The sequence below is a fragment of the Elaeis guineensis genome, chromosome 8 (genome assembly GCF_000442705.2).
Source record: "Elaeis guineensis isolate ETL-2024a chromosome 8, EG11, whole genome shotgun sequence".
Classification (NCBI taxonomy): domain Eukaryota; kingdom Viridiplantae; phylum Streptophyta; class Magnoliopsida; order Arecales; family Arecaceae; genus Elaeis; species Elaeis guineensis.
Window position 1 is genome coordinate 111,423,810 of NC_026000.2, and position 25,025 is coordinate 111,448,834.

Genomic DNA, 25,025 nt, shown 5'->3' on the forward strand with positions numbered 1-25,025 from the left:
CGACTCCGGAGCTATTTCTGCTGTCAAGATTTGCTCCGATGGAATATGAGTATAAATATCCCTCCGACCTGAGACCGCCATGGTGACTTGCAAGCAACTCACTGCACTTAAGTACTGGACTACCTGAATTTTTAATTCAGTGACGGAAGGTTTCTCATGAAATCACTCCATGCATAATTTAAGCCACGCCTCATGCCTTTAGTGGATAAGGGATGAGTTGGTGTCCATTTGAATTCAAAATTTGATTTGAATTCAAATGTGCAATTACTCATATTTATCTTTTCTTTTGGATAAGACGTTTGACGTTGTTATAAAAGGAGGAGAAGAGTGGGGCGTGCAAGAAGAAGATTTTTGGAAAAAAATTCTGGGGCATGAGAAGTCTTGTGCGTGAGAAGAAGTCCATATCCTTCCAAGAGAAAAAGAAAGAAAAGTGGGTGCAAGGTTTCCGGTGAGTTTCCTAGAGTTTTAGCCTGGGGTTCGCGAAGTGAGAAAGTGAGCTACGAGTGTCGTGAGCCCACAAAATCTCAAGAAGATCTTCAACATCCTCTCAAGCACGTCTGTTGATGATCCGGAGCATCCGAAGAATCGACAGACATCGATCGAAAAAGTTCGATCAGCATCGGCCGTCAAAAGGGCTCTACAACGAGCTAGCATCGTGAGGAGTCGATCAGATCGGGAGCTTCGTGTGAAGATCTGCAGAGGTCAGACATACTGTGTGGCTGCGTCGCGACGATCAGACTCTCCCGACGGTGATCTGATTGCGGCGATCTACTACCCGCACAAAGGTATTATGTTCTGAACACATTACAATAAAGTGTTTATTGTTCAAATTCGAATTTCAAATTTAAATGAATGCATGCTATATATCATATTTAGATCCTAGTGCAGGTAAATTTATGTTAATTAATTAGATTAATTAATATTTTTTCACTGTAAAATCATGATTTTGAAAAGTTTTAAAATTACCATTTTACCCCTGCACTGAATTTTCCACATATACATGGTGTGCAACTTCGACCAAAGGCCCTTCGGGGTCTTTTCTTCCAGCACTGAATACAACGCCGCATCCACCAAATATCCTCTGATCACCGAGCATGCTTTCTTCTCCAACGATGCCCACTGTCTATCTGTCATTCCCTCAGGCTTCTCATCCAAAGCCTGATCCAGATCTGCTTGCACCAGAAGATCCTCCACCAGATTTTCCACATGAAAAAATTTTTCTTGCCATCAAACTTCTCAAAATCGACCTTCATATTGCTGCCCATGATTGGATCCAAGCCAAACAAGCAATATAAAATCAAGAAGTGTAGAATATACCTTGATGGTACCTTGCTGAAAATTTTCAGCACTTGGATCTTTAACTTCTCGTGCTTGGAACCGCTTTCTCACCACTGTGGCTCTGATACCAACTATTGGAGCATGATCCCGGCTCCTCCTACGGATCTTGGGTGCAGCAAAACCAGCAACAAACAAATCTGGAGACTTCTGGACTCGATCGAAGGCCCTTGACGAAATCAGCCTGGTTGCTGTCTTCTTCGTCAGCCTTTCGTTCCAGATGAAGAACGTCTCTAAGATCACCTCTAAAAAATTCAAGATCTGGTACCCAATCAGATCAGGCCTGGACCGAGGTCTTTCAATTCATAGATCTTGAATCGAGGTATTCTAGATAGGGAAGAAGGTAGATAGAATCAGACCTTGCAGATCTGTCCTGCTGCAGCCTTTCCTGTAGATCTGTTGATGGAGATCTCACCCGTGCCTCAAACGACCTCAGATCAACTCCAGATTTGAGAGAAACTTGTACCAACCTTGTAGCAAGAGATTTCAAGTCCTGGACCTGATGTTTGGGTGGCTGCAAGAGAGGGAGAGGCAATATGGTTGGTGGCACAAAGGGGAGGGGCTAGCACCTCCCCTGCTTTTCTTGCCTTCTATGGACCTGGCGGCAAGAAACCCTAGGGTTTCTTGCTCCTGGGGCGTGGAGAATAGTTGAAGAGAGAGGGAGAAGAGAGAGAGAGACTTGGGAGAAAGAATTTTCGTATTCCTTGGCTTAATCAAACCTATACAGTGCATGTATATATAAACACAGGGTCAAGTGACCCAAACCCAAAACTCCCTTGACCAACTCTATGGGAGATTAGGTTAATTCAAGCCCATGTACATCCATGACTCGACCTAATCTCATCTATCCTGGGCCAGACCTGGCCCATAAAGAGTTGGTCCCTTGAGGCCCACATAACCTAGACCTCAAGAACCCGAAAGGCCCACAGCCTTTCAACCTAAGGCCCAACTAGCCCTAGAGCCTCCATGAAGCCCTCATGAATGATGGACCTTGGCCTTAGCCTTGGTCCCCTGGGTCTTGGGCACACCACCTAGATCACAACAACTCATTCAATCATTTTCATTAATAATTAAAAACCAATTGATACTCCAATTGACAATGGACTCGCTTTGCATTAACATTTTCAAGTCCATATGCTCATTCATAATGTGTTAAGTTTGTTTTTTTAATTAATCTCCACATTCACCCAGTTAGTTCTATCACTCACCCTCCTCTCATCCTTTATTCTGCTCCATGTCTTCAATTTGATTTCTTTTTTTCTTTTTCAAAATTTTCTTTTATAATATTTCTCTAATTTTTCATTCTTTTCTTTTTCAATCAAAATATTTAATTACTTCTCATTGCTAAATGTGTATTCTCCTTTCATTTTCATGCGGAACACAATAGCCTTGTGGGTATATAAGTTAGAGAATAGTAGACTATTATACTACAATCCAAATTCAAAAAATTGGACTTGAATGGCTTGTTGTTGGCTGGGACTTAAAGCCATGATTTTGGAGGACTTTGTCATTTACATATTTTCGTACGACTAGCTACACTTGAGTATATACAATCATATGGATATTCATGGTGCAATACCAATTGCGTTAAAAAGGAGAAAATTATAATTTTACCCCATCAAATTTGGGCGATACCCATACATACTCTCTTATTTTTAAAAAAAATTCAAAAAAATCCTTCAAATTTCTAAAATATTCCAAAGGATGTCCAACAAGCTGGCTGGACCATCCTAAGATGTCCAAGCCAATGTAACCTGTCTTGCTTTTGGAAGGGAAAGGCATTCAAGGGTATTATTATCCTACAATAATTTTATGTTATCATGCGATAGTGTCAAATGCCACCATTCTGCTGATAAAGCTGAACTACGGCATCATTTTGGGATATTTGGGAAAGTTGAAGGACAACTTTGAAAATTTACGGACGCAAGGATATGGTTAAGAATCACCCAAATTTAAGGAGATGAAATTATAATTTAAAAAAAAAAATTATAATATTAACATTGCAAATGTCTATAATGTAATATATTTGTCTCTATCCCGAAGAAAATATAGTTTTCAAATCCTGAGTTTATACTTTGGGTGGGGAGAATACCTCATATTGGTGGCTCTTTTTAAACATAAGAGAAAATACACCCCAGAATAGTGCCTCTTGCTGGATTATATTGTTAAATAAGATTAAAAAATAGCTTGTTGTTAAATAAAAAATTAAGATTGTAAAAATATTTTAAAATAAAAATGTTGCAGGTCAAACTCGTCGGCATGTTGGTCACAAATATGGGAGGGCGTGAGCACACGAAGGGGATCTGCTCCTGGACCACTGGCATTTAAAATGCTGAGCTAATGTACAGTGCCAAGCGTGCTAAGTAAGTCCCACACGACACTTTTATATAGTTTATAACACAATACATGTGAACTATTCCAACCTACATTATGTAACAAGAACTCATCTTGATACATTCTGCCTAACCATCGTCAATTAAAACGTGCTCATGGCCTGGTGAGTTGGCTGCCTGACAAGCCCCTGAAAGGACATATCCTCTGGCTTTTGAGAGGCCAATTAACAAACGTACGCTTCTACCATTAATCTAATAACAGAATGCTTAATTCTTTTTTTTTTCCTGTTTTTTTAATAAGCAATTCCTTATCTTACTTCTGGAACCCATGTTTTGTTCTTTTTCATTAAATAAAGGAAGATAAAAAATTGTGTTTGATTTAACTCACTTAATATTGACTAAGAAGAGCAATTTGAGAGAATAAATAAAGGAGTAATTCCATCTTTTCATTGGGCTGAGTTATTGTTAGTTAACTAAAATAAAAGAGTTTGGAGGAGAAAAGTTAAGATATTTGTTATATATCCTTTTTTCAGATATATGTTTTATCCTGAAAGAGAAATCTTAATATCTTTTCGGTAGTCAAATAACTTTTTGGCTGTATAAAATAAAATAAAATCAATTTAAAAAATTTTAATCTTACTTGACTTTGAAATAAATACAGCCTTATAAATAAATCTTAAAAATAATATATGACCATTTGAAAATCTCCAGAGCAACAAACTGGAAGAGCCTGTCCAACTACTATATCAATTTTAAAATATTATCTAAATAATGAAGTTTTTGTCCTTTCCATAAAACAACTATCGAAGTATACTTTTATATTTTTGAAAAAGTATTGCTTAGACCAGAGTCACAGTAGACCACACATAATTTATCAGTTAGAAGGAGGAAAAAAATATCACATAAATGATAGGACCTGTTGTTAATAAGGAAAAAGGCATTAAATATATAGCAGCATTTGTTATTATGGCACATGAAATAAGAAAAGTGGAGGAAAAAGATCAAATTACTAATAATTCACCATGAACCTGATCCAACTAATAATTTTTATATATTTTTTAGCACATAATAGTTATTTAAATAGTATCAATCTATAGCTATCGTAAAAACAATATAATACGTGTTACATGACTATTTTAATAGCATCATTTATCTTTTTTTATATATAATGCAAATTAATACTTTAAAACTTGGATTATGGTTTCAACAATATGGAGATCTCTTGATAATAGCCCCTTCAAAGTTGATATTTCCCAGCATCTTATTTTTGGGCTACTGTTTGCTAACTCCAAACCTTTGATGATATTTTTTTAGGCTCAAATAGACCAACTATAATTATTAAAATCATAATGATAAGAAAATAATAATATAAAATTATTATGTTTTTCATTAAATTGTTAGTTTCTTGACTATCTATGGACTGAAAAGAACTTTTATACTAGCATCTAAGAAATGCCAAAGGAACAATTCTGTTTTGAAAATGAATAACAAAAATATCACAGATAAATCATGGTTTGCTCAATATCACACTTTTAAAAAATTATTATAAAAAAGATGTTTATTTCTCTACAGAACAGAATTACTATTTAGATATCTATTATTTGTATAATTAAGTAAGTTGCCTCTAAGGTTCATCACGATGTCACGTTACAAATTTGCAAGATTCTTCTTCTTTCAAACCATGTAATCATTTTAAAAGTTAAATATTTACAAGAAAAAACATTCTATTTTTCCTTTTCCAAGTTCGGTATTGTTTTATCTTTTATAGATTCCATACAATTTTTGAAATTTGGACAAAATTTTCCCCAACCTTCCCAGGTCAAATTTGTTTGCCTTTCATATTGGCAGATCGAGAACTTACATCAAGTTTTCTACACCTTTTACACAAGTTTCCAACTGTTTTTACATAGAATTTAAAGGATGGAGAACAAAGATATACATAACATGATATCTTGTTGATAAATTGATTAATAATAGTAAATAGGTGAATAATCAATATTACAACTTGTTAGAGCACGACATGCAACTGGAATATGAAGCTAACATATTGACATGCTTGCATAATATCCATGTAAGTTTTCTATTATATTCTAAATAAGTTATTAATGACTATATGCAAATTCTATTCAAAACTTTTGTACCATAGACCAACGTGGTGGACTAGTGAACTATCATGGAAGGTCGCTTCTGGACCTTCCAAGTTGGATGTTTTTTTTCTGGCCATGGCATATTGAAAACTTGCTCAAGGTTTTAATACAACTTTAACAAGTTTTGAATAGGATTGGCATAAAAAGTAGAGTTTAAAGATATATTATAAAATTAACTAATAGTAGGTGTTGCTGTCGGATGCCGATGTAGACCACATCCATGTTAGGATTTGATGCCTCGAGATTCAGCCCACATTGAGCCCACAGCGAGGTTCGCGGTGAAAAACGGAGTCCAACGAAACCAAGATCACTTGAAACGGAGCTCGGATGGAGGAGATACGAGCTTTTGAAGTCGGCACGACATTCGAGGTGGTGGAGGACCGCCGGCGACCGGCGGCGTGCGGCAGCGGCGCGGCCGCAGGCGGTGGCGAGTGGGACGTGTGACCCAGGCCCGTGCGGGACGCACGACCCAGGCCCGCGGCCCAGGCGGGCGCGCGGCCCAGGCGCGCGCAGGCCCGCACGCAAGCGCGGCCCAGGCCCGCGCACGCGGGCCGGCCCAGGCCCAGGCGGCCTGCTGGCCCCTTTGCCCCAGTCCACCATGGATCGGGCAGTCCACGGTGGGGCCTGTGGACCGCGTGGGTGCTCCCCACTCATTTCTCATGGTCCACGGCACTATTCTATGGATCGGAGCGCGATCGGAGGGCCCAGGTGATTTCCGGTGATGATCCGACAGTTCAGGAGGTTGATTTGGCTTGTTTAGGACTCTTAAACCTAATCTAATTAGGTTTAAACCCTGTTTAACCCTTTAAAAGGGTCCTGTGACGAACAGAGGAAGTGGTGGTTCGAATTTGCACCGTACGAAGCCCGTACGAACCCGAGAAAAGAGAGAGAGGCGAGAGTCCTGAGAGAGAAGGAGCAGGAGGCTCCTGGACAGCAGTCGCCAGGCACTTCAGGGGTTCAGGGGGGGTCTTCAAGAGAGAAAGAGCTTTTGTGAGGGGAACTTCAGGTGAGAGAGAATTGGGTGTACAAGGGTTGAGGGTGAAGTCTCCTCTTGTAATTTTTTTTTTTCATAGTGAAGTTTGCATGCCCCGTGGAGGCGAGTCCTTTTGTAGATGATCCATGTATTTTGATTGTTTTTCTTTTATTTTATTTTTTCTTTCTTCCTGCTGCATCGCGTGGTACTGAAAAGATCTTGGGAGGTGGTGTCCTGGCCAGACATCCACCCAACAAGTGGTATCAGAGCAAGGCGGTACAAGGACGCAGATTGCAGTGGTGGTGAGCAAGACTGAAGATGGAGAAAACAGGAACAATCAAGATGGAGATCAACAAGTTCGATGGTAAGAGTAATTTCTCCTTGTGGCAGGCAAGGAGGAAGGACGTGCTCATCCAACAGGGGTTGATCGATGCTCTCTTGTACGATGAGAAGCCGACCACCATGAAGGTGCGGGATTGGAAACAGCTACAGATGCAGGCGGTGAGTACCATCCGCATGTACCTGACGGATGAGGTGGTGATCCATGTGCTGAGCGAGACTTCCCCGACGGTGCTGTGGTCGAAGCTCGAGGAGTTGTACATGGCGAAGTCTCTCACCAACACACTTTTCCTCTGGAGGCAGTTTTACCAACTGCGGATGACTGAGGGACAGAGCGTGCAGGAGCATCTGAGCCACTTCTAGAAGATCCTCACCGACCTCCTCAACGTTGGCGAGAACGTTGAGGAGAAGATCAGGGTGCTAGTTTTGCTGGCGTCGCTTCCCCCTTCGTACGAGTCCTTGGTGACTGCTCTTCTAGTGGAGAAGAGCACTATCAAGATGGACGAGGTCACCGCGGCGATACTCCAGAACGAGGTTCTCAGGAGGGAGAACCTAGCTTCGAGCTCAAGTGGCGGTAGCTCAGCTTTGGTGGCTTCTGGAGGAGCAGGAGGCGGTAGACGGAGCGACAGGAGATCGCAGCGAGGGCGGTCTAAGTCCAAGAGGGATTTGAGCAAAATCAGGTGTTACCGGTGTGAGGAGTTAGGGCATCTAGCCAGAGATTGCCCTCAACTGAAAAATCGGACGGTGGCTGCTGTAGCGATGGCCGGCAGCGATTTAGATGTAGATGTCCTGAAGATATCTAACGAGGTATCTACTTCTTCCCAACAGTGGATATTAGATTCTGCATGCCCCTATCATACGTGTTGCAAAGAGGAGCAGTTTGACTCCCTGGAGAACAGTGAGGGCACTGTATATCTGCCGGATGAATCGAGCTGTGCAATCAGAGGCATTGGGACGGTCAGCTGGAGGACACATGACGGTGCAGTGAGGAGATTGGGGGAGGTCCGATACATACCCAATTTCAGACGGAATCTTATCTCACTTAGCATACTGGATTCGAGAGGCTACAGGACGATAGCTGGTGGAGGAATCCTGAGGGTTCTACGTGGCGATAGGATTGTGCTGGAGGGGAAGAAGGGGAGCAGAGGATATTATTACCTGGCAGGGAGCCCAGTGCGAGGTGGAGCTTCGAGAGCCAGGTGGAGCCCAGAGCGAGGTGGAGCTCCAGGAGGTGGATCGGGCACGAGACAGGAGATTCGGGAGGACGAGAGGCGACGTCGCAAGGTGAGATTCCTATTACCGCAGGATGATACCCCGAGCAGATCTCAGGTCAGGAGGAGCACAGCATACGATGGAGATGGGATCGAGCAGCCTGGCTCGACTCCCATGTTTGCCCATCCATGATCAGCAGGCGATTGCCCATGATCAGCAGGCGATTGCCCCAGGGCATAGGGGCGAGGAGATCCAGAAGCTCTCGAAATTTAGAGGAGGCCGAATATCGAGTCGAGGTGGAGATTGTTAAGATTTGATACCTCGAGATTCAGCCCACATTGAGTCTACAGCGAGGTTCGCGGTGAAAAATGGAGTCCAACGAGACCAAGATCACCTGAAACGGAGCTCGGATGGAGGAGATACGAGCTTTTGAAGTCGGCATGATATTCGAGGTGGTGGAGGACCGCCGGCGAGTGGCAGCGGCGCGACCGCAGGCGGCGGCGAGCGGGACGCGCGACCTAGGCCCGCGGCCCAGGCGGGCGCGCGGCCCAGCCTAGCGCACGGCCCAGGCGGGCGAGCGGCCCAGCCGGGCGCGCGCAGGCCCGCCCGCAGGCGCGGCCTAGGCCCGCACGCGCAGGCCGGCCCAGGCCCAGGCGGCCTGCTGGCCCCTTTGCTTCGGTCCACTGTGGACCGGGCGGTCCACTGTGGACCGGGCGGTCCACTGTGGATCGGGCGGTCCACGGCGGGGCCTGTGGACCGCGTGGATGCTTCCCACGCGTTTCTCATGGTCCACAGTACTATTCTGTGGACCGGAGCGTGATCGGAGGGCCCAGGTGATTTCCGGTGACGATCCGACGGTTCAGGAGGTTGATTTGGCTTGTTTAGGACTCTTAAACCTAATCTAATTATGTTTAAACCCTGTTTAACCCTTTAAAAGGGTCCTGTGACGAACAGAGGAAGTGGTGGTTCGGATTTGCACCGTACGAAGCCCGTACGAACTCGAGAAGAGAGAGAAAGGCGAGTGTGCTGAGAGAGAAGGAGCAGGAGGCTCCTGGACAGCGGTCGCCAGGCACTTCAGGGGTTCAGGGGGTCTTCAAGAGAGAGAGAGCTTTTGTGAGAGGAACTTCAGGTGAGAGAGAATTAGGTGTACAAGGGTTGAGGGTGAGGTCTCCTCTTGTAAAATTTTTTTTTTTATAGTGAAGTTTGCATGCCCCGTGGAGGCGAGCCCTTTTATGGCTGATCCACATATTTTGATTATTTTTTTTTTGTTTTGTTTCTTCTTTCTTCCTGCTGCATCGCGTGGTACTGAAAAGATCTTGAGAGGTGGTGTCCTGGCCAGACATCCACCCAACAATCCATGAATCTATAAGACAATGAATAAGAGTAAGAGCTTGCCGGATTGGCTCTGACCAAGTTTTTCAATGCTTAAATTAGAAAAGATTTAGAGAGAAGCAAAAAAAGATAGAATAGGGAGAACAAAGTCTTTCCTAACTATGATGATTTTGGCATTACCTTCTTGGTAGTGGTCCTTTGTATTTATTTATAGCTAGGATCCCACGTCTCTCATGAACTGTATCTCAACAAATTGAGGATTGTAAGATAACAACTACTGACTGGCATAATAATTTTGAAAACGTGCTATAGCAGCTTAACACATGATGAGATTGCTGAGGCCATATATAGATTTGAGGCAAAGGGACTGAGCCGCTTCTTTTGTGGAAAGATCCTACTTGATCTGAATCTATGGGCGAGATTGCTGATCTGAGCTGAGAGATATCAGCCTTGGAGCTTGGCCATCTTAGATATCCACAACCAAACTTTTCCGATCAACTTTTCGACACTTGTCAGGATACTATGGAGAGTTTCTAGATGGGCTTGGGCTACTACATGAGTTGTGAGCTAGATGAATCTCATCATTTCACATCATCTTGGTCATTAAATGCTATAACACCAGTGTCCCCACTTTCGAGCTTGAAGTGTCTTTTTGATTTGAGCAAAAAAAAAAAAAATTGCCAAACTCTGCATCACTTTATTGAGAACATTAAATCTATAGTGGTGTCCCTTGAAGGACGAGTCCTAAAGCTTTGCCTCCTAAGGTGTCATTTGATCATTTGAAGCAATGCTGGTGTGATGCATGTCTATTGATCTCGATGGAAGATGACTAAGTGAACCAATCCAGACTGTCTAAAATTCTTTAAAGGAGAGGAGGGCCTCCTACAAAACTATCAGGCTAGAGAAGGATTTAAACACTCTTTCCATTGCTCTAAGAGGAACTCCTTTGGAATCTATTCATCGAGTTGCTCCAAATCAACCTTGAGTGGTGGTTCTATAACTTTTCTCCTTTCCTTCTTTCTAGGTACTTGGCCTTCTTGTTGATTCTCCCTTTTTACTTTTGTTGGATGAGAACTCCTCAAGAAAGATGTTCCCAGAATCATGAGGAAATACTTTGCCTAACCTTGCGAGAGGCTATAAAGAAGGTTGCTGAGATGGAGGCCAAAGTTGGATCCCTCAAGAGTAGGCCGGCAAACAAGAAGGATTGGACCAAGGCAATGCTGCTCAGAGCAGCTGCTATAGAAGAAGGGCTGAAGGTCACTAGACTCCGAATTGCTTAAGTGAAGAAAAATGCTTCTGAAGTAGTGGAGAGGTTCATGGCATCGGGAAGCTACTGAACATGGCTTGTCCTTATTGTGGTTGAATATTCTGTGGAAGGTTTTAGTGAGTGTTGAAGCTAGGTGTCGAGGCTTTCCCATGGGTTGATTTCAATAGTCTCGATTCGGCTATGGAGAGTAACGACAATGTTGGGGAGCAGGATAGTAGCGTTGAGGCCGAGGAGTCATTGAGTCCAAAGCAATAAACTTTTATAGACCCCCTTCACATGTTTCTTTGTGCCACCATAAAGATTTAGGATGAGACAAAGGGTAGTCTCCTAAGCCGGGTGACCTTCCTGGAGTTGTTAGCCTTGCAAAGCCAAAGCAAGGACAATTTAGATGTCTTTCTCTTATAATGTGATATTTCAATTAAATCTTTGACCTACTATTTAACTACATTATAAATGAAATGAAAGAAATTTTTTATGTGCATCTTTGTGATTTGGATGATTTACTTGTGATTGTCCTAAGGACATCGAGGTGGGCAAGATAAGGCCAGAAGAATAAATATCCAATGTCAACCAAATAAACTCAGAAAACCAAGATAAAGCCATTGTTAATAGAATCCAGATATTGGAGATGAGCTGAGTACTTTGAGATGAAGCCATAACCCTATAATGCTCTTCGAGACTAGTCAAAAGAGAAAGATAAGGCTGCATGACCGTAACAAGGTTAGATCATAGTAAGATTAACTGAAATTATAAATTAGAATGCCTCCTAAGCATATAATATTAGAATTCTATGGAGTGCTTGAGATCGGCAAGCATAGATGTGTATATATAAGAAATAATTAGATATTGACTCATTGGAGGAATATAATCCCTTGCGAGCCTCGAACAGAAAGAGAGTACTTGATCAAAGATGAAAATGAGGGCCAACATGCCCACTTAAATCTCGAGAGGCCCATGGGCCTTGAGACTAAATGAGACTGAGTATAAGGGTCGGGCCTGCTTGAACCCCGAGAGTTAATAGGCCTTGGGAATTTATAAGGATAAGTGTAAGGGTTAGCGGGCTTTCTTGAATATCAGGAGCTATGCACCTTGACAATACAAGAAGATAAGCATAAGAGCCAACAGGCCTTCTCAAATCTCAAAGGCCAACGGACCTTGAGAATATATGAGGACAAGATTCAGTAGGCCTGCTCTAACCTTGGGGACCAATAGGTCTTGAGTCGGTGAATACTTCAAGTGATCGGATCGAGTGTACCTCCTAGATTGAGCTAGAAAATCATTAAATAGGAGATCCTCTAAGGTTGCTAACTTCCATGAATTCATATGATCTATAACATTTTAGCCCCTTAGTGGGAATTTAAAATACAATTCAATGATCGATTAGTGGTAAAAAATACAAAGATTTGAAGATAGAATTCTTACTGGTTTTTATATTTTGCCATTCCTAAGAAAAGAAAATTTTCAGTTCAACCACTCAACATAGATGATCCTGGCTCAATCGAGCTCCCCATCATTTCACTTAGGTCGAAGGGCTCGAGCTTCTCGTAGGAGGTTTTTAGAAGATAGTGGCTATCATCTTAGCAAGTGCTTCATCACCATCCTGCCTTTTTAGAAGTTACGTATCTTAACCAAAGCTTTGATGATTGCACACATACTACCCAAGATATCCTTATTGGAAAAGAGCTTCAATCTTGTCCTTTAGTTGAAGACATCTCTTTGAGTCATGATGATCATCTTCATGAAATTGGTAGTATTTTCCCATAGCCCTCTTTTTGGTGGGCGTTCATAGCTTTTGAGGCCAATGTAAGTCGTCTCAATCATGGATCTCCATCAAAATTTAGATTTATGGTGCATTGAGAGGAGTTTACCTCTCAACCTTGTATAGTGGACTCCATGGTGGTTTTTTGACTATGTTTTTTCCCTCAAATCATTATTCTCATGATCTTGATGCTTAAGGCCTTCTTTTCGCTTTGCTTCCTTCAGGGCAATAATGGTTTCCTCGGCATTGGTTTACTTCTCCACCTAAGTCAAGAGTTCGGCAAAATCATTTGGAGGCCTCTTCTTTTTGGGTAGAAGCTAAAGCATGAGTTCTTTTACCTGTTCATCAGATGTTGGGTTCTAGTCATGCAGCAGAATACGGATTTCAAAAAATTTTTAATATGCATAAAAAGAGTTTTAATACTTAAAACTAGCATACCGGAACTCAAATCCTAGAATCATCTTATAGACTCCAATCAAACTATTCAAGTATGCAATAGGATAGAAATTATACTTACTAAAGAAGATGGTCAAATGGCAAAATGATTTCCACAAGGCTCCAAAACAGAAATCCTTCAACAGTGATGCATACGGAAGATGATCAAGGTCCTTTCCAACCAAAATAGTGCTGCAGCCTTTCTTCACAAGAATACTGCCGGTGTCCTTCTCCAAGAATGAATCACACCGCTATCTATTTGCCTCTAATTTCTCTACTAGGACCATGTCAAAAATCTTTTCTCAAGAGATCTCACCACTTAGAGTTTGATTTTGTACTCCAATACATGAAAAAATCAAACCTTAGGTCAAGCAGCCCTCACCTTTTTCTCTCTTCTTCTCTCTCTTTCTATTTTTTCTCTCTTCTTTTTCTTAATTTTTTTCAAAACTTTTTTACATAATCCTCACTTATCCCATGCCCAAATTCCAAGATATCTGCTCCAAAATCCATAGGAGGCATCCCTTATAAATAGAAAATGAAGAAATGAATGGGTCTCCCAAGGGGAGCCAACTCTTGGTGCTCTACCTTCTCATATAGGAAAATAAATCCTTATGCAAGAATAAATGGTGTGGAGGAGTCTCAAGTGTAGAAAAACTCCTTCTCTTCCACATCCATAAATATTATATATTAATAGTGTGTGAAAAAAATAAATGAAGTGGAAAATAAAGAGATATATTAAAAGAAAGACTCTTCTTTTACCACACCCATAAATTTCAGCATTGAATTTAGGTGGGTGGCATAGAGAATCTCTTTCACACATGAAACACTTTCATATAAAGACAAGAAATTAATTAAATATTGATGCGTAGTTGTTGATAGCACCAAAAATAACTCTACTCACTACGTAGGTAGGATGAGTCGAGATCGTATCCTCAGGAACCTTGGGCTAAGTTGAGATTGCAAGATAAAAGAAAGAAACGTTGTTTTTGATTTAGAAAATAAATTATCTTAAAATTAAGATAATTAAAAAATAAAGAACTTGAGAGTTTTGAATCACTTTGCACTAGCAGAGTTGTATCTCTTTTTCTTTTTTTTTTTAATTAAATGGATGCGATTAATCTTAGAAAAAATATCTATCTTTCCTCGGCACGCTCTGTACCCGTAGATCACGGTGCATCTCCGAAAAGTATTGGGTAAATAACCCTTCTTTTCTCAGCACGCCCCGTATCCGTAGATCACGACGCGTCTCCGGAAAGTAAAAGCTATTCCTAATATTAATCTAACAAGAAAGCAAAAATAAAAACATATAAATGAGAGCAATTAAAGAACTCATGATAATTTAAATAAAAAACATAATCTTTATTGCATATAAAGAAATACAGGAAAGTTTAGAACAATAAACCATTTCTGTGTCGTTACAAAATTTCTTCTCCACTCCCGAGACTGCCAGCCTAGCTGCTCATGAAGTAGTCCCTTTCTATTCCTCTATGCAAGGCTCTAGAAGAATTTCTGAGCTCCCCCTCCAATGAGAGTACAAAAGTCTTTTTATAGGTGTTAGGAGGGAGGAGTTTTACATGATTTTTCGATGTGGGACTAAAAAAAATACAAATCTTTCAAAATATTTCTAAATATTATTTTTTTCCTTATTTTGAACTCGTCTACCGTGCACCCACACCCGCGCGATGCTGCACCTGTGCCCGCGTCAGCGCCCGTCCCTCGTCCGCACCCGTCCCCGCATCCATGCTGCGTCCCGCATCCACACATCCACGCCGTGTCCCGTCCCGCACGTCCACACCGCGTCCCGCGTCCACACGTCCACTTTGTTTTGAATTCCTGTGAAACAAGCGCCAGCCTTTGAATTCACGTGAACATTTTTTTTAATATTCCAAAAAGAAATAAAAATTTCTTCACAATGACATCTATATCCTTTTGAATTCCTTTCATAGTATCTTCATTTTCTATAATACTGGATGCGTCTTTCTTTTATTTTAATTTTATTTTAAATCCAAATTCTTCAAACTTGAGTCTTTTTGATCTATGATTTGAACTCTTTGTATCGGTGATCATCTTTCCTGTAAAACATAAAAAGAAACATCAAATTCTTAATAAATAAAATAAATTAAATATAATTTTTTACTTTAAATGACTTAAATTATGTGTTTATCACACCTTCCAACTTGAATTTTGCTCGTCCTCGAGTAAAATAGATATATCAGCATTGTGTACCGATTCGGTTTTGAATCAAAAATTAGTTTAGGCATCCCAAAAGGTAGATGATACTTGGTCAGACCATTAAAGAGATATTTCATTGGATTATCAATTTGACCCAATTAGTGGCTGAGTATTAACTAAAGAAATTTCAGAGCTTTTCTTTCACCAACTCCCCACTTTACTCTTTAAATCCTCTAACTTAATGGGAAAGAGGTTTTTTATCTTCTTGCAATTTAGTCCCCCTTTTTTTTTTATATATATATATATATATAACATTGCCTACCTTTTTACGCGAACCACAATGCTTACTTAGGCGAAAGGGCCCGGTTACTCAGTAGGAGACCAATGTTGTTTTTCTCTATTTTTTTTTTTTTTTAAGGAGAATTTTTGCATACCTCGATCTTTCCACCCAATTTTTCATGAAGCAGATTCTTTATTGAGATCAGTAAGAAGAGGGTTGTAGAATCACTCCTAAAATTTGGTCTAGTTCAAACCCTACCATTCATTGGGTTTTCTTAATAATTTATTCCTCAGTATCTCTAAAATTATCTTGACCGTTAATCATTCATTTATTAGGATGCCTAATTGACTCTTAATCAAAATAAAATTTGAATACACAAAACTAATTATTTCTGACCATACTCGAGGATTTGATTAATTCTCCCCCCCCAACTTAATCTACATTGTCCTCAATGGAGTAAGAAAGCAAAGAAAATAAAAGGAGAGAGTGCACCTGGGATAATTTTACTTCGGAAGTTGAAGATAGCTTCATTGATTAATAGGCTCTTGTTCTAAATTCCTGCAGCTGCGGTAAAGTAAAAAAATATGAAATCGTTGGGTTGCCTCCCAACAAGCACTAAGTTTTACGTCTTCAGCCAGACTGAATTGAGTATTATGGCAGTTTTGGATCTACTAAATCAACAGATTCAATTAATTCTCCATCACTAATTCCATCTATGTAAGGTTTCAATCGCTGATCGTTCACTTTAAAAGTGTTCCCCTGTTTAGGATTTTTGAGTTCTATAGCTCCATGAGGAAATACCTGAGTTACAATGAAAGGTCTGTCCCAACGTGAGCGAAGTTTTTCAGGAAACAGACGCAACCTAGAATTGAAGAGCCAAACTTTTTGATTGGGCTCGAACATTTTTCGTGCAATAAATTTATCATGATATGCTTTAGTTCGAGTCTTATAAATTTTGATACTCTCATACGCTTCATTGCGTAGCTCTTCAAGTTCATTTAATTGGAGTCTCCTATTGGAACCTGCATTTTTCATATCAAAGTTAAATTGCCTTATGGCCCAAAATGCACGATGTTCTAATTCCACCGGCAAATGACAAGCTTTTTCGAATACAAGTCGATAGGGAGACATTCCTATGGGTGTTTTAAAAGCAGTACGGTAAGCCCATAATGCATCGTCTAAGCGAAGAGACCAATCCTTTCTATCGGGCCTAACCGTCTTTTCTAGGATATGTTTAATCTCCCTATTTGACACCTCTACCTGACCATTAGTTTGGGGGTGATATGGTGTGGCCACTTTGTGTGAAATATTATATTTTTTCATAAGTGCTTCAAAATATTTATTCGTAAAATGAGTCCCCCCATCACTAATGATCACCCTTGGGAAGCCAAATCGACTAATGATGTTTCGTTGGATAAAACTAATTACAATTTTATTATCATTAGTCCGTGTAGCTATTGCCTCCACCCATTTTGATACGTAATCAACTGCCACCAGAATATATTCCAATCCAAATGAGGCTGGAAAAGGTCCCATGAAATCAATCCCCCAAACATCGAAGATTTCTACTACTAAAATGGGGGTCAGCGGCATCATATCCTTCTTGGATAAATTTTCTATTTGCTGACATCGCAGACAACTTCGGCCAAATTCATGTGCATCTTTGAAAAGCGTTGGCCAATAAAACCCACTCTGCAGTACTTTTGCTGCAGTTTTTCTTTCACTAAAATGTCCCCCACATGCCGAAGAATGGCAAAAAGTGAGAATGCTTTGGAATTCACTCTCGGGGACACAACGGCGAATAACTTGGTCAGGACAGTATTTGAATAGTTCAGGGTCTTCCTAGAAATAATATTTAATTTACGAAAAAAATCGATCCTTTTCTTATTTTGTCCAGTGAGAAGGTACTTGTCCTGTTGATAAGTAATTGACAATATGGGCAAACCATGGAGGACGGCTAGAAGAGATTGCAAAAAGTTGTTCGTCAGAAAATTTTTCTTTGACCTCATCTATGCCTATCGTGTGTTCAACTAAGATCCTGGAGATGTGATCAGCTATCACATTCTCAGAACCCTTCTTATCTCGGATTTTTAGATCAAATTCTTGTAAAAGAAGGATCCATCTGATCAAACATGGTTTAGTATCTTTCTTTGAGAGGAGATGTTTCAGAGCCGCATGATCAGAGTAAACTAGAACCTTAGACCCTAACAGATATGAGCAAAATTTTTCAAGGGCAAACACTACTGCTAGTAGCTCTTTTTCTGTTGTGGTGTAGTTTAATTGGGCATCGAAAAGAGTCTTGCTAGCATAATAGATCACATGTGGCTCCTTATTGATTTTTTGGCCTAAGACGGCACCTATTGCAAAGTCAGAGGCATCACACATAATCTCAAATGGAATGGACCAGTCAGGGGGTTTTATTATGGGTGCTGTTGTCAGGGCTGTTCGTAATGTGTTGAACGCTTTCAAACAATCTTCATCAAAGACAAATGGTGTATCCTTGGCCAACAGATTGCACAAGGGTCTTGAAATCTTGCTAAAGTTTTTGATGAAGCGTCTATAAAATCCAGCATGACCTAAGAAAGATCGTATTTGTCGGACCGAAGTAGGGGGTGGTAGTTTTGAAATAACCTCAACTTTGGCTTTATCTACCTCGATCTCTTTTTCAGAAATAATATGTCCTAATACAATTCCTTTCCGCACCATGAAATGGCTCTTTTCCCAACTTAGGACAAGATTTGTCTCCATACACCGTTTAAGAACTTTGGAAAGATTATGGAGACAATCCTCAAAGGTGGTTCCAAACACAGAAAAATCATCCATAAAAACTTCAAGACATTTGTCCACCATATCCGAAAAAATAGCCAGTATGCACCGTTGAAATATAGCGGGTGCATTGCAAAGCCCGAATGGCATACGTCGAAAAGCAAAGGTGCCATAGGGGCAGGTGAAGGTAGTCTTTTCTTGATCATCCAGAAATACAGGTACTTGATTGTACCCTGAATAACCATCAAGAAAATAGTAGAAACTTTGTCCTGCTAACCGTTCTAGGATTTGATCGATGAAGGGCAATGGAAAATGATCCTTCCTAGTAACGGCATTCAGTTTTCTATAATCTATGCATACTCGCCATCCAGATGATATGCGAGTTGGAAGTAGTTCACCTTCTTCGTTCTCCACCACAGTAATACCAGATTTCTTAGGTACTACTTGAGTGAGACTGACTCATTTACTATCGGATATGGGGTAGATGATTCCAGCATCTAACCACTTTACCACCTCTTTCTTTACTACTTCACGCATGTTTGGGTTCAATCTCCTCTGCATATCTCGATGGGGTTTGGCATGTTCCTCAAAATGAATATGGAGCATGCAAATGGAGGGGTAAATTCCTTTTAAATCGGCAATGGACCAACCGATAGCCTCTTTGTGTTCCTTCAGAATACCAACCAATTGTGCTTCCTGATTAGGGGTCAAGTCTGATGCAATGATTGCCGGGAGGGTGTCATTGAGTCCTAGAAATACATACTTAAGCGTAGCAGGAAGAGGTTTCAATTCTAACGTAGGTGGTGATTCTAAAGATGGGACTTTTGGTGTACTGGCTAATGTGGGCAATGGCTCATACTTGATTGTCCATGGAGGAGTGGTTTTATCATGTGGTGTATCTAACAAGATGTTAACTTCTTTCATATATTCCTCAAAGTCACACACTCCAAAGTGAGCCAAGCAAGTATCTAAGGGGTCTGGTGCTAGAATTATGGGTGTTGCATCTTCTATAATATCTTCTAGTGTATCTACTTCGAAGCAACTATCCATTGATGGTCCTTGAGAAGCACCAAACACATTCAGTCTTAGTTTCTTATTCCCAAACGATACGTCCATGACTCCTGTCCTACAATTAATGCATGCATTTGCCGTAGCTAGGAAGGGTCGTCCTAAGATAATAAAATTTGTCTGGGGTTGCCACTTAATTCCATATCGAGAACCAAAAAATTAACTGAAAAGTAAAACTCATCTACCTTGACCAAGACATCCTCAAGCATTCCACGTGGTTCCTTAATTGATCTGTCGGCTAACTGCAGTGTGACTGATGTGGGTTTCAATTCTCCGAATCCAAAAAGTTCATACACTGAACTAGGTAAAAGATTCACACTTGCCCTTAAATCCAGAAGAGCTTTTTCAATGTGATAATCTCCTATAACACAGGAAATGATGGGGGCTCCTGGGTCCTTAAGCTTTGGAGGAGTGGCATGCTAGAAGACAGAACTAGCCTGTTCAGTGAGACGTACTTTCTTTGAGATTTGTGATCTAGATTTACGTTTTTGGGTGCACAAATCCTTCAAAAATTTGGCATAAGCAGGGACCTGTTTAATTGCGTCTAGAAGGAGAAGATTAATTTGGACTTGCTTAAACAATTCCAACATCTCATCAAGTTTTTCTCCCTTCTTATCTGCAGGAATAGGGGCTTTTAGGGCATCCAGAAATGGGGCTTTAGGCAAGTAAGATGACTCCGGTGCAGTTGGTTCCTTCTCTATTTTTAGGTCCTCCTTGTTCTTGGGTGATTTGGATTCGGTTAGAGGTTTAGGGTCGGTCTCATTGGTTTTACTAGTGTGTTCAATGACCTTCCCACTTCTCAGAGTCATGATTGATTTGGCATATTCAGAAAAAGCTTCTGGGGTATTAGAACTCTCAATCACAAATTGTCCTCTTGGGTTGGTCTCGGGTTGGCTAGGTAATTTTTCTCCTTCCCTCCTACTGAATGCCGTTGCTAATTGACCTATTTGGGTCTCTAGCTTAGCAATGGATTGTGTGTGGGAGTTAAGGGTCTGAGTGTTGACTTCTAATCGTTCTAGTGCTTTCAGGACTTTTTCCTCAAAAGCTGAGCTGTGACCAGTAGTAGACGGTTGAGAAATATTTTGGAATTGATGGTATGGTCCATGCCTATATGTTGGGTCTTGATATTGAGGTCGAGGTGTGGCAGGACCAACCACTGGTTGTGGTCTCCAAAAAAATTTGGATGGTTTCTCCAGTCGGGGTTATAAGTGTTCGAATATGGATCGTGTCCTGGTCTGCGAGCTTGTTGGACTTGAGCTTGCTGAACCTGCTCGTGCACAAACTCAGAAAATTGAGGTGCGGCTGGGCATTCACTAACAAAATGGTTCGGACTTGCACACAATGCACAAACCTCTTGGATTGGGTTAGGTGGAATCGGGGATTGTCCGATATTTAGAAGATGATCTAATTTTTGGGACAGTTCATCTACCTTTTGATGGATATCTATGGCATTTCCTACTTCATATATTCCACCTCTTTTTGGGTTTAACATGGGTTTATCTCTAATAGAGGCAGACATATGATGTAATGAATTTTCACTTAAAATTTCAAACAGTTGCCATGCCTCATCCTCACTTTTCAGCATAAATGTCTCATCGCATGATGCATCGACCATTTGTCGATGTCTTTCAGAGAGCCCATCATAAAAATATTGGATTAACTGCCACTTGGGTACAGCATGGTGGAGATATTTTCTAATAAGGTCTTTTAATCTCTCCCATGTTTCATGAAACATTTCTCCATCTAATTGGGAAAAACTAGTTATGGCTTTCCTTATTTGATTAGTTTTTCCTATGGAAAAATATTTCTTGAGAAACTCTCCTTGCAGCTGGTCCCAGGTTGATATAGTCATGGAATCCAAAGTATGTAGCCAGTATTTGGCTTTGTCCTTAAGTGAAAAAGGGAATAATTTCAACCTAAGAGCATCATCAGAGAAGTTGTGAATTTTGACAGTTGAGCATATTTCAAGAAATTCTTCAAGATGTTTATAAGGGTCCTCATTACTAAGTCCATAAAATGAAGGTAACATTTGGATTATACTGGACTTAATTTCATATTGAGTGGCCTCCACAGGGGGCACTTGAATACAAGGAGAGTAGGTATATGTGGAAGGAGTAAAGTACTCCTTCAATTGCTTGGGTGGATCATTCTCTTGATTTCGGTCCATGTTTTTACGTCTGTTGGCTCTAAAGGTTCTTTCTATTTCTGGATCAAAAGGTTGGATTTCTGGTCGTAACGATCTACGGCCAAGCATACACCTTACAATTATACTGTAGAGCACACACAGAAATTTTTTTTTTATTTATAATATATATTTTTATAATAAAGTGAGAAAAGAATGAAGAAAATCTAAAGAGAAGAACCTAAGAATCTTAAATCTATGAAAAGGAAGAAATTAATTAATGTTTAGATGTTAATTGCAATCAACTTAAACAATCATAGACTCTCTATCCTAAGGTTAACTTAGATCTAGACAGCTCCTAACTTTCAAGACCGCCTTTGAGCACTCCAAGCTCAAGACTGACTAACTGACTCGGCCAGGTAAGCATAAGATGTGGGAGGTTCCCTGCTCGTTGCTTTCCTTAGACACCAACTGAGTTGGCCAGGTCAGTCAACGGAACCAATTGAAAACCACTTTCTTTAACCACTTGCCTTAGACACCGAGCAATTAACCAATCCGCACTCGGTTCAACTCTAGAGCTTTCTTATCCTATTGAGCTCGAAATTCCTAGGGCTGACGTCTAGTTGATTTTAAATTAAGGTCTAGGTTATGCAAATGCAAGAGAGTGATTTGTGGGCCAAGGAAGGGTGATCAAATCTCCACCTTATCTGGTTAATGGGTTATTACCCTTAAGATTAATTATGGAGATGCAATGCAAGGAAACAAGGTATCCAATCAGGTTAGAAATTTTTATATTTGAGGTTACGCTATTTTAGTTAAGTGTTATGAAATGTCAGTGGCTTCTTTTTTTTTTTAGTTTATAGTTTTATCTTTTTATATATTTTTTATTTTTATTTATTTATTTATTTATTTAGTTTTGCAAGAAAATAAATTTAAGTGATTAAGTCTAAAAAACAATAAATCACTAGGCTATAAAAAGTAGCAAATTATTCTAAGCAAAAAAATTTCTAAAATTAAAAAGTAATAAATTATTTATGCAAGGTAATTATGTAATTATGCAAATAAGATTATCTAGCTAGAAAGCACTGAAAAAAAAAATTAGAGCGAGAAATAGAAACTGAAAAGTATTTTTTTTTTTTTTTTTTTTAAATTTTCAATTTTTTTTTAATTCAACCGTACCAAGATCCCCGACAACGGTGCCAAAATTTGATGCATAGTCATTGATAGCACCAAAAATAACTCTACTCACTACGTAGGTAGGATGAGTCGAGATCGTATCCTCAGGGACCTTGAGCTAAGTTGAGATTGCAAGATAAAAGAAAGAAACGTTATTTTTGATTTAAAAAATAAATTATCTTAAAATTAAGATAATTAGAAAATAAAGAACTTGGGAGTTTTGAATCACTTTGCACTAGCAGAGTTGTATCTCTTTTTCTTTTTTTTTTAATTAAATGGATACGATTAATCTTAAGAAAAATACCTATCTTTCCTCGGCACGCTCCGTACCCGTAGATCACGGCGCGTCTCCGAAAAGTATTGGGTAAATAACTCTTCTTTCCTCGGCACGCCCCGTATCCGTAGATCACGGCGCGTCTCCGGAAAGTAAAAGCTATTCCTAATATTAATCTAACAAGAAAGCATAAATAAAAATATATAAATGAGAGCAATTAAAGAACTCATGACCATTTAAATAAAAAACATAATCTTTATTACATATAAAGAAATACAGAAAAGTTTAGAACAATAAACCATTTCTGTGTCGTTACAAAATTTCTTCTCCACTCCCGAGACTGCCAGCCTAGCTGCTCATGAAGTAGTCCCTTTCTATTCCTCTATGCAAGGCTCTAGAAGAATTTCTGAGCTCCCCCTCCAATGAGAGTACAAAAGTCTTTTTATAGGTGTTAGGAAGGAGGAGTTTTACATGATTTTTCGATGTGGGACTAAAAAAAATATAAATCTTTCAAAACATTTCTAAATATTATTTTTTTCCTTATTTTGAACTCGTCTGTCGTGCGCCCACACCCGCGCGATGCTGCACCCGTGCCCGCGTCAGCGCCCGTCCCGCGTCCGCGCCCGTCCCCGCGTCCACGCCACGTCCCGCTTCCACACATCCACGCCGCATCCCGCATCCACACGTCCACGCCGCGTCCCGTCCCGCACGTCCACGCCGCGTCCCGCGTCCCGCATCCACACGTCCACTTTGTTTTGAATTCCTGTGAAACAAGCGCCAGCCTTTGAATTCACGTGAACATTTTTTTTAATATTTCAAAAAGAAACAAAAATTTCTTCACAATGACATCTATATCCTTTTGGATTCCTTGCATAGTATCTTCATTTTCTATAATACCGGATGCGTCTTTCTTTTATTTTAATTTTATTTTAAATCCAAATTTCTTCAAACTTGAGTCTTTTTGATCTATGACTTGAACTCTTTGTATCGACGATCATCTTTCCTGTAAAACACAAAAAGAAACATCAAATTCTTAATAAATAAAATAAATTAAATATAATTTTCTACTTTAAATGACTTAAATTATGTGTTTATCAAATATGAACCTAATTCAATTAGGTTCAAGGCAACAGAATAAGTCTAGCTCAAACACTTTGAACTAATCAAATTGGAAACTTAGGTTAACATAATATGCTAGCATATCAAATTAATCCTTAAAACTTATAATAAGTTTAAATAAAATTAGACCAAGATCAAATCTCAAAGTGTGAAATTCATTGGGTTCCAAATCTAGCCAACAGTGGACTTAGGCTCTTGACCTAACCCTAATATGATTAGATTAGGTCAATCCAATTGTACCAATTAATCAAAACTCTTTCTAATTAATTTTTAAATTAAACTCCTTTAATTCTTATATTTGAATTAAACTTCTTTAATTCTTATGGATCCACAAGTCAAGATTGACATCTAGCAATGTATCATGACTATCTGGAAGAGATAAAATTTTATAAAAATATTAAAATTATCTTTCAGTGGCAAGTTATCATGCAATTCAATCCTTCAGTTATACAATATTTTAGATGAGCAATGGGTATAGAATCATGTCAAAATCAAATGCTCATCTATATGTATCTCAATCAGAAGGTGATGATTCAGTTGATGATACATTAGAAATCTCTTTCTAATTATCATCCTATTTTGGCTAAAGATTTTTTGAATCATCATCTTGTGAGATCACATCGGATGTTCGCTCTCCTTATTAAGAGTGATCGATCTCTTATAGACCACTCACAATATGCATGCATACTTCACCATATCCAGAACACCCCACACAAAGATCAGAGAATCAAGCTAGGGAATGAACTAAAATATAGATTCATGTATACAAGGTACCGTGGTGATCTCAGTTCTAAGGATCACTTGCATAACTTTCACTAAAAAATAACTAGCTGACATGCAAATAAAGCTCCATCAGATATTCTCTCATAGGTCAATTCAGTGATATCATTCTCTAATGAGCATCCACATCTTTATA

General features: G+C 39.8%; 1 non-coding gene across 1 annotated transcript; it reads left to right on the plus strand.

Annotated features, from left to right (window-relative positions):
- The first annotated feature begins 21,092 nt into the window (after positions 1-21,092).
- On the plus strand, positions 21,093-21,198 carry LOC140851372 (small nucleolar RNA R71). The gene has a single exon (XR_012134125.1). It is a non-coding gene; the product is annotated as a small nucleolar RNA R71 (small nucleolar RNA).
- Positions 21,199-25,025: the final 3,827 nt, after the last annotated feature.